Source organism: Alligator sinensis, unplaced genomic scaffold (assembly GCF_000455745.1).
Source record: "Alligator sinensis unplaced genomic scaffold, ASM45574v1 scaffold1129_1, whole genome shotgun sequence".
NCBI classification, from domain to species: Eukaryota; Metazoa; Chordata; order Crocodylia; family Alligatoridae; genus Alligator; species Alligator sinensis.
The window spans coordinates 567,998-579,044 of NW_005842580.1; the positions used below are offsets into that span (position 1 = coordinate 567,998).

The 11,047-nt window shown below is 44.1% G+C and overlaps 1 long non-coding RNA gene across 1 annotated transcript; it reads left to right on the plus strand.

Annotated features, from left to right (window-relative positions):
* Nucleotides 1–364: 364 nt before the first annotated feature.
* LOC102373668 lies at nt 365–10,936 on the plus strand. The gene is made up of 3 exons (XR_001358717.2): nt 365–2,304; nt 6,022–6,191; nt 9,790–10,936. It is a non-coding gene; the product is annotated as an uncharacterized LOC102373668 (long non-coding RNA).
* The last annotated feature ends 111 nt before the right edge of the window (nt 10,937–11,047 follow it).

Sequence of the window (11,047 nt, forward strand, 5' to 3'; positions counted from 1 at the left end):
ATATTCCTTCCTAAACTTTTCCCCCCAGTAACGCAAGCTGGTAAAACGGTAAATGCAGCAGTTTGGTGGCATCCAAAACCGACCTGTTGGCAGGTAAATTCACTCTTTCTGCTCCTTTTTTAAACCATCATGTTTGCTAACTTGTCTGCCTGTCTTCCTTCCTTTCTTCCTTCTTTTTCCTATCCAATCCATTTTTTGAAGAATCTTCTCAGAGGATTTCTCCAACAATGAGGCCGAGAGAGCAAATCTTGCATTTTTTTTCTTTCTCTCCCCCCCCCCCCCCCCCCCCCAAAATAAAAACCAACTTCTCTTACCAGTTCTTCTTTTCATTGTTATTTGAGGAATTTTACTGTCCCCCCCCCCAATAAGATACATTTTAAGAAATCTTCCAAGCTTTTTCCCTTACTTTGTTCAATTGAGACTACTGTGAGGGTGGTTTAAAGCCAACACTGTGTCATAATGGGGATGGTGTCTAAGTGCACAAATTCCATCATCCTCTTTGAATCTCTACTTTTTTTTCTTTTTCCTTCCAATGTGCTATTCTGGCTTAAGTTTTCACAGGGCTATGGTGCTTCCCCAGGTGTACAGTGAGCACAAAGCTTAACGGCATCAATTAGAAGTTGACAGGTATGGAAAACTAGTACCAAGAGAGTTAATTTTAGGATTAAAATTACATAGAAGGGCTGGGTATTGGGGCATCAGGGCATATGGAAGAATGCCTCTGCTTAAAGCAAACAACCCAGCACTGATGGTATCTCTCTGGAGTATTTTTAGTGTTCCTCTCACAATAATATCTCAGCATCTATAAACACTTAGTTGTTTTGTCACCTCCCAGCCAGTGGTTTCAAATCACCTTGCAGATATCCACAATTTAGTATCTTCCTAAGAATAGGAGAATCCATGATGGAAGCCCAGAAGTAAAGCAGATAGCAGAGGGAGTTCCCTAGTTGGGCATATGATTCCTCAGGCAAGTTTTCAATATGAGTATCCCAGATAAAATGCATTTTTATCTTAAGTACACTCCTAATAAAGGAGTCCTTTGTTAGTCCTGTTTTAAAAATGTTTTGATTATACAAATAACTCACCAATGTATGTTCTAGAAAATAGTTATGTCAACAGTGTGTTGAATCACTACTTTAAATGAAGCAAAAGAAAATCATTTTTAGATAGACCCAAATTTTGCTCTCAGATGCACTGAAATAAATCTAGTATCCCTCTCTGGAAGTCAGTAAAGTGACTTCCAATTTTCAGTGGCATAATCAAGGGTAAAATTTGTGCCTCTCATTTTACAGACCTCCTATATTCATATTTTTCCAATGCTTTCCCTCCCTCCTCTCCCCTTTAAGATGCATCCACTTCTTTCTTCTTGCCACTGGGCAGGCCTATTCCTTTGTTTTTGGTTTCTGTTTGTATATCGACTGTTATAGGATACGGATGTAACACTTTCACACCTGGCTGTGTCTTTTCTTTTGAGGAACTATCTGTGGGACTGTAGTATTCTTTAAAAAATGGGTCTGAATTTTTCTCATCTCCCAATATGTTAGGTACTTGCATCGCTGGCTCTAAATTTTGCACCTAAGATCCATGATAATACATGTTTTGAATGTTCTCTTGGTGGCAAAAAAGTTAAATTGTATAATGTGTGCAAACAGTCTGTAGGGGAGTGCAGAAGAGAGACTATTGCAGGGTCCTAAATGTTCAGCCCTGCACCTCTCTCTGGTTTGCTGGAATGAGTTTCAAAAGATGTGGCTACTCACCTGCCTTTGGTACCCTTTCAAAGGAGAGCAGCTGGTTTGTTCTAATTGCTAGTGTTAATGAGTCCACAGCAATTCAAACAGCTCCAGTTTTAACACTCCTTCATCCACATTTATGCATTTGTATTGTTCTTTGCTGTTCACACAACAGTTGGAATGAACAGACTGTTGTCCCTTTGAAAAGTTTCCAAATGTACCTATGTCCACACCCAGCATATATCCACACCCAAAACCTGGTATTGGTTTTGCTTGTTCGCTGTGCTTTACAAATGGTATTGGGTGAGGGGAGGATATCAGACACTTGATTTAAGCCTTGGCTCCTAAGACAAAGGGAATCCCTGTGTGATTATCTGAGTGCTGAACAAGAACTTCTTCTATATGCCCTTATGCTGCAACAGAATAATAAAACTGGTAGGTGGCAGTAGCAGAAGAAGGAACTAATGTGGCTGTCACCTGAGAAACCTGCAGTGGGGAGAAATGGAAGACAAAATAACGGAAGCAAGGGGAAGAGTGGAGAGAGACGGAGGTCCCAGAATTCTCCCTTTGAACGGTGAGTCAGATTTACTCAATTCTTACCCATCACAAGAATTGCCTGCGTAGATTAGATACATTGGGACTATCTTGCTTCTTTCCGTCTTGGATTTGATTCTCTTTGCAGTCTTCAATTTCCATACTGTCTCTGACATGAGCCAAGGTTTAGATACCCAAGATGACGGCCCATGTCTCCATAAGGCTACTTGCTGTGGAGTGTTATGCAATGGAAAGAGCCACTTTCTGACACCGCTCTCTTTTCAGCCTGCGATCAGCCCCAAAGCCTGAGGGGCTGATGGCCTATGTAATTCTTTTATTTCTGTTTCGTGCTACTTTATGTGCTGTTTGCTCTCACATTACTATATAATCCCTTTCTGAAATGTTCTGAGTGGTTTACCATGATATTACTCTGTGGCTACAAACACCACATGTTAAATATATTTAGCATTTCCTCACCAAAAGTACTTTCCTTTAAAAGAGGAACCAGTTTTAGAAGTAATTTGAACTGTTTTCATCCTAGTATTATGATAGTTTTTCATCCATTTAGAGTGTGTGGGGAGCATTAATTACAGCAGTAGAGCAGCCAGCTGTAGCTCCCTAGTTTTGTTGTTCATATTATTACAGATTTTTGGTCACTTAAGATGTCATACCTGCCACTTTCGCTATATAGAGAAGCTACTTGAATTTCACAGCAACAGCCAGGGTTATCTGGCAGCAAATGCGAGGGTTCAGCATGAGGTCTGTGACACGGAGTCGGACCACTCTGGTTAATGTAAGAATGTAAGGGATGCCATGCTAGGTCAAACCGCAGATGCATCTAGCCCAGTGTTCTGTATCTCGCAGTACACTTCAGATACTAAAGGGAAAAGTATTTATTCAGGGCCTAGCCAAAGTGATCAATCCCCTGCCCTGCTTCCCTTGCAGCTTCCAGCATATTAAGTACTAAGAGGTCCTAATATGGAAGTTGCAGCCTTAACGCTCATATTTAATATTACTGAGGGACATTTCCTACATGAGTGTGTCTGATCTACTCTTGAACTTGGTTAAATTGTTGGCCTCTACAATACCTTGCTGCAATGAGGTTCACATGTTAATCACATGTTGTGTGAGAACTTCCTTTTGTTAGTGTTTAAATTGGTTCCTAATTTCCTCCAGTTCTAATAGAAATGACATATTAAATCCCTATTTACTTTCTCCACCTTTGGTTGCTCAGCAAAGGCTTTTAAATTCATGGAGCCCCCCCTTTCCTATCGCTTCTTTTGCTACAAAATCTCCAAGATCTTAATCTCACTGGGACCTTCCCTCCCCGATTCTGAATCCTGGTCTTTGCACCATTGTTCTAGGACCTGTGAAATAAGAAGTAAAGGTCACGCATACAGTAATGGTTAAGTCTAAGTTGATAAATGTCAAAAGCTAAATTGCTTTTAGGGTGACATATCACAAAAAGTCTTTAAAAATAAACTTTTAGTGAAGTAGTGCTTACAAAACCTAGTAAATAAAAGCTTCTGAACCTGGCAAGTACCCTTATAATATTTTCCCTGTGCAAATGGATGTTATTTACTGTATCAGTCAGGGATGTCAAAGATGTGGCCTGTAGTGTTGGCCCTGGGTTTCAGACCAGATCTGTATGCAGGGCTGGTCTGCAGGCCCAGGCTGGCCTGTGGATTGACTGTACACCAGCCATTCAGTTCATTGGGCCAAATAAGTTTGACACCCCTGCTTTTAAGTGATGCCCTGGAACTGCAATGACTGACTGCACATTGTGAGTTCTTTGTGGAGGACAGAGATGGAGGGAAAGATTCCTACTTGGGACTAGGCAATCAGGACTTGTAGTAGAGTTGATCTCTTTTATTAGATCAACAAGATTTTTGCAAAAAAAAAAAAATTTAATTGCTTGGAACTAATTATTCATTGGCCAAGTGAATTGAGATGTAATATTCTAGGGTTACCATATGTCTAAGTTCCAAAAAAAAAAGGACACCTGTCAGGGGGACACCTTACTCCCAGCCTGTAGCCCCGTCCCTGCTGCTGCTCCTCACTCCCGACCTGCAGACCCCTGGCCTCTCACTCCTGACCCACAGTCCTTTGCCCCCTCATCCTGCTGCTGCCCCTCCTGACCTATATACCTCTGGCCCTGCCAGTGCCTCTCACTCCTGACCCACAGTTTCGTGCCCTCCCCCATGCTGGTGCCCCTCACCCCCGAGCCACAGCCCACTGCCACTGTCCCACGCTCCTGACTCACAGCCCCTACCCGCTCCCCCCCCAGCCCTACTAGAGGGGGCCCTCACCTGCCCCTCTCTCGACTGGCGTCCAGCTGGAGTGCAGCAGGTCCAGCTCATGCAGGCAGTAGCAGAGTGAGTCCAGCCTCAGCGCAGGCTGGAGGGAGGAGCAGAGGATGCCTGTGGCACCCTCTGCCTTGAGCTGGGGCTCCCATACCACACCAAGCAGCCTAGCCATGACCCCACTCCCCTTCCCCACTCCCCGGGCAGCGCTTCCTAGGGCTGCCTGGCCCCAATGTGGGTGGGCTGGAGGCAGAGCTCCCTCTTGCCCTCAAATGGCCCTCCGCCCCCTTCTCTTGCTGGAGGGGCTGGCACCTCCTCCCACCCTGTCACAGCCCCAGCCCTGCTAGAGTGTTGTATAAGACTTTCTCCAGTACTGACAGGCACCTGCCCCCCCCCTCCACCCCGCACACATGCACGCACACACCCCGGACAGTCCCCCAACCCTGCCCCCCATACACTTACCTGCATCCAGTTGCTGGGGCTACTTTCACCACTCTACATGGCTGCATGCTAGGCACACACGTGCACATGCAGACGCATGTGCACCCACTGCCTCCATTCGCCCTCCCCCTGCTCCCACCAGTGGAGCAGAGCAAAATCCTGGATGCTTGTTCAGATTTCAAAAAACCGCCTGGACGGATATGTCTGGGAAAGCCCAGATGTATCATAACCCTATAATATTCAACTTGATGGCATTTCTCTCAGTAACTTGAAAACTCTGAATGTTCTAAGCATTAAAGACCAGAACTTTATTAACTGCACTGAACACTTGAAGAGCTGGAATGAGGGGCACAGAATACAGGGAGCCCCTGCCATCTGGTTAGGAAATTCAAAGCAGAGGTTGATGGCAGCCTTTAGCACATTCCAGTATAACACATACCACCTTCTCAGCTCTGTCCATCCTTCCAATAGAGTCTTAAAATGTTGACACCCAAAAAACTTTACTACCAGACAGGAATAAGAATGGGAGAGAGGGGCACGGAGGGGAAAGGATAGTCTTGCCAGAAAGTCTTGAAGGCCAAAAGAGATGGTTTTGAGATTAACACTTCTGATCCCAGACAATATAACTGATGCCTGACAATATATATGTATACACAGATCATAGCTGCAGCTTTTTTTTACTTGGTAAGTATTCCTAGTTCACTCTGCTGCTAAATATTATCCTGGTTACTGCATGCTAGCTTGCCTCCTCTGAGCAGTCTCTGTTTGAAATCAACAGAGAACTCTCCTGTGGGAAGTGAGCCTCGGTCATTGTAGAGGTGCAAACTGGGAAAGGTACTTTGAGTAGGAATTTGAAAAGAGATCTGTTCAGTGGAGGTTCTTAAACCCATGGTCAGACTATTGTGTTAGACAGCAGGTTAAGACATTCAAAGCAAGAACAGTCAAAAGTAGGGGTATTGATGTGAACAGAGGTGTGGTCAAGACCAGTAAAATGGCTCTTTGTGATCCTCCAGGATTTCCTCCTGTCTGTTGCAAGACCATCCCTTCACCACCACCCTTGGCCATCAGTTGGAACAGGAGAGCTGAGTGAGCACTGCAGTGGACCTGGGGCAGGAGCTGTTGTGGAAACCTGCATAATTCCTTCTGATTGTGATAGAGGGTCTTTTGGCCATGTTTTATCCTGGTAAGATGACAGGTTCTTCCCCTGTGAGAGTGAGTGGAACAGGAGACCTGAGAGGTGTGAGGAGGGCAGATCTGTCTGGACAGAACACTCACTTCCCAGCTCGAGAACACATCTGCTTTACAGAGCATCTCCAGGAATCTTTTCTCCTTGGCAGCGCTTGAGAAGGGAGGGTATAAAAATGTGGGCCTTGGTTTTACAAAGCCATTTCAGATGAAACTTTGGTTGTTTAGCAAAGGCTTCTGAGATGCAACAAAAGCAGAACTTTTATGTATTCAGTTCAGCCCTCCTGGTAAAGGTATCCAAGGGAGAACAGGATGTTTCTTTTCATGGACCCCAAGTTGGGGAAGGGGAATGCATATATCAAGAGGAGTGGACTTCAGCAGGCTAGGGCTATGGGGAGAGAGCTGGAGTGTGGATTAGGCTAAAACAAAGAGGAGCATTTACACTGCTGAGGCAGGGTACTTCTCCATTTCTCTTGTTCTCTGATATCAGGGTAAGCATGTGAGGGCTGCGTGGGGTCAAGGAGAGGAACTGGGAACAATTTCTGACACTGCAACAAACCTAAACTCTCCAACAACATGATGAATAATGCAAGTGTTGCCCAAGTGCATCAGTGATAGGTTCTAGGCGGAGCTAGATTAGCACACGGAGAGGAGAGGGTTTGTTAAAAGATATTAGTGGGTTTCATCCCTTGCCTCTGTTTGGCAGTGGTGTTTGTTTCTATCACTGCATCACTAAAACAAATAATTTTGCTCTTTTTTTTTTTTTACTAGGGTATACAGAAGTTTTCCATGCTTCAGCTCTATTTCTAAAAGTAAAATGCTGGGTGGGGTGGGGTGGGAGTATTAGCTAGAGGGGTAAAGTTTCATTCCTTCATAGTCCATTCCATGCCTTTTTTGTACTTCTTTGTAGGAAGCATGGTTGGGGTTGGGGGAGTGTGGGGGGAGTTACATTTGTGATGAGCAGCCTTTTTAGTGCCTGTGCAATAAGGCACTATTTGCACCCACAGTTTAATCCCGATCTGGCATTTCTTGATGTGCTTGGGACAGCAGGCCCTGTGGTTAGTTGGAGGAAAGAGCAGGAGAGCAAACCTGTAAGGAGTAGGAATTGTCACTTCTGCCTGCCTTAAATAACTGCATCCCTTGTGGCTGGCATTTTAAAGCATCCTGGTGGGCTTGTGCGCACATCTTATTAAAAGAACAGTTGGCTGCAGAAAGCCCTACAGTGTTTAGGGTTGAAATCTGTTGGGGGGGAAGGGAGATATCAGGCTCTAAAAGTAGCTTAGGCCAGGCCTGCCATCCCATAATGAGAACTGGCTTCCCAGGATTAGGACAAAAAGTGTGTGTGCTATAAAGGTGACATATCCAAGTGTTATTTTTGAAAAAAATAATGTAAATTGAGCAGGTTGTATTCTAACCCATTAGCTGGTTGAGGTAAACTGCTGAAAGGATATGAATGCTTACTAAACTAGTTTTCCCAGTCTATACTAGGGGTTTAAAATACGTTGAAATATTTTGCCTAATGTTTTGCTCCAGTCTGTTAGATGCCCCCAAAGCTATCAACCTTTATATTTAATTCTGCAAAGGCAAAATAATTAGATCACATGTCCCAAGTCAATCATTCAGTCTGTATGATATCATTCTTACTGTGGTGGCATGATGGGATGGGCAAATGCTGTTTGCTGTCCTCTACAAAAATGGTTATTTATCAACTTGTAGAGTATTAATAACTGTCACTGAGTGGTGTCTTTTTTTCTGAAGATCAGTGTTCTTAATTTTAGTTTTACTGTATCCCTGCATATTTTTGTCCAGGTGTAGGAACTGGCCATTTACACAGTAATGTTATGTCTGAGTTGATATAGGGCAGGGCTGTCCAACTTCTAAGTGCCCAGGGACCATGCTATTCTATCCACAGGCCAGAGGGCTGTGTGGATGTTCTCCTACCCTTCTGCAAGGTGTGCCCTTACAAGCACCCTTGCCCCACTGCTCAGTGTAGGGCATGGGCAGGCACTTATTTCAGGAGGAGGGCCACTTACTGAGTTTTGGCAAGCCATTGAGGGACATATGACAGGCAGCCAGGGGCAGAGAAATATTAATTTTCTAAATTTTTAGTGGTCCCGTGGGCCAGATAGAATGGCCTGGCGGGCCGCATTTGGCCCGCGGGCACATTTTGCCCACCCCTGGTGTAGGGTGTAATTGTTCTGCCCAGTGCTCACCCTCAGCTCCCTCTGCTGCTTGCCACATTGCCCCACCTCCTTGGGTGAAGGCAGGAAAAGGCAGCTGGAGGAGGGAGGAGAAACACAGGCACACTGGCTTCTGCAGATGGAGAAATGAGGGAACACCACCTCGGCAGGAGTCTGGGGAGCTCAACTTAATCCCTTATGGGCCACATGTGGCTCAAAGGCTGCCATTTGGACAGTCCTAGTGAGGGTAACAAGTTACAGGTGGCTGTGCTAGATATGGACCTTCGTTTTGTCACTTGGGACAGAATGGGACCAACTGACATGTGACACACGTGCCTTTTTATAGTCTCATAAAGAGCTGGTTAGCATTTAGAGAAGATTCTTCTAATTAAATTATTTTAATCTAAAAATGTGAATTTCTCAAAACCAAAACTTCTCAGGGGAATGCATTGATTTCAACAAAGATTTTTTATTCAAGGGGTGAAATTTGTGGTGAGAAAGTAGGACAGGGCCCACCTCAGCATGGCTGGTAGCACAGGGGGTAGATCTTTACAACACACTTGGTGTTACTTTTGGGCTTTTTAAAGCAGGTTTTCCCCACTAACATTAAATGCATGGAGGGAGCTCAGCATATGGGGCTTTCATTGATGTATGCAGAGCACTCAGGTTTTTGAAGAGAAGGAGCTATAGAAGTGTGTATTATTACATAGGTAAATAAAACAAGGACTCTCCTAAGCCTGAAAATGGAAACCTCAAGCTAACAGGTGAGTGAGACAGCACTGGAATATGTGCATACTGGTTTGACTTCTCATTGCCTTAAGAACTGTGACAGACTAGGGTCCAGGAAGGTTGGATGGGGGTGTTGGTAGGGGAAAAGGAAGGCACCTTTGCCTCTTGGTAAACTGTAAAGTTTTACTGGGCCATTGCTATAAAGATGGGGTTTGCCTGTGTGGTGATAGGCAATTCTTCTTCCTTACTGTTGTTGCGTGGAGCACTGCATGTCATTTAGCCTTTGGGCTCTCCTACAGGTATGAGCCTTGTAGTGTTGTTGTGTGTTTTGCATAGAACTTGAAAACTACTTAAGGTTTTTTAGAAAGAAAATTGTGATGAGTGGCTTGAGTTCTCTCAGAAAAGAGAGGATACCAATATTGTTCCATCATCCGACAAACATGCGGATGACAGAAACAACACTTACATTCTAATTCCTCACCCATTTTTGAGGCAGCTTCTGGGAGGAGTAGTCCAAATGTAGTCTGTTGTGAGAAGCCTAGTCCTTTCTTGAATGCCAGAAATGTTTGTCTTCCAAGTGGCACATTCTGAGGCTTTGCCAATGGGCGAACTGGAAAGAAAAAGGTTGCAATTTTTATTCTGGCAGATTTATATATGAATTTTCCTCCATATGAAATGTTTTCACAGGAAGATAATGGTGGTGAAAGGTGCTGGATCAGCAGTCACAGAGATTGAAGCCCTCTGTCCACAAGACAGGTAACCCATAGATGCCAATAAACTTCTTCAGAGCATACAGCTTCCACTGAACCTGGAGGGACCTTCCCTGAGGTCGAGAGAGGAGCTTGGTCTCCATGGTCCAATTGGTCCTTGGTGTGTCTGCTGAGACTGCCACCAAGGGGGCCAGTTAGTTGCCAGTTGTGGTCGTGCCTTTTGTGATGTATGTTTGAAACTTCCACTTTCTCTGTCATCGTGAAGGAGACTGACATGTTCTCTGGCTTATTTCTCTAGGTTTCGTGAAGCAGCAAGAGATCTTCCTGCCAGAAACCTTTCCCTGCACCCTGAAAGATAAAGGGAAGAATGAGCAGGCCTGAATAGGTGTGGGTTAGGATGAAGACCAGAAGTTGGAATAACAGCAGCCACAGTGGCCTTTGTAACATGGAAAAGCTAAATAAATGCATTGTGAACTGATTCACCAGTGTGGGGTCTTTTCAGTAGCTCTTTTTTTCAAATACAGTGTCTTTTTCCACCCTTCTTTGACTATATTTTCTTTGTGTCAGTCATCTTCAGAAATCTGGTGACCCCACAACTCTGGCTCTGTGAAGTCAGAACCTTACAACTGATTCCATCTTCTCTCTTGTAACTAACTTTTCCTGATTGATTTCATTCCGAAGGAAGCCAAAATACTTTGCAAATTGTGTGTGGGGTAGAGTTGCTATGATTTTGTTTGAGCAGTTGTGAAAGAAAACTTAAACTACACTAAGTAATACATAGTAATAACCAACCTACACTGTGTGTGTGCGCGCGCATGCGCGCGCGCGCGTGTGTGTGTGTGTGCGCGCGTGCATGCATGCGCACGTACGCATGTATCACTGTCTTTTACTTGATGGAATCCAAAACTGCTCAACTTTGTGTCAGAGGTTGTATACTGCCCACGTTCAGAAGAGATTCTTTAACTGATCAGAGACTGTTTCTAGTGGGATCTGACTTTTATGCCAACTGTTACTATGAAGTTCTTGTGGATCCATAATGAAACAGCTACTTTATAACAGTGGTGTTTAAGGCTGCCATATTGTTGTTAAAATATGCTTCACGAGGTGATTAGTCGCAATTTAAATAAAAAAATATGAGAGATAAAACATACACATCTTTTTAATGTTTCATGATATTGGTGTAATACAACATCTGCAAAGAAAAACATTTTATTAGCATTGATTTAATAATGTGC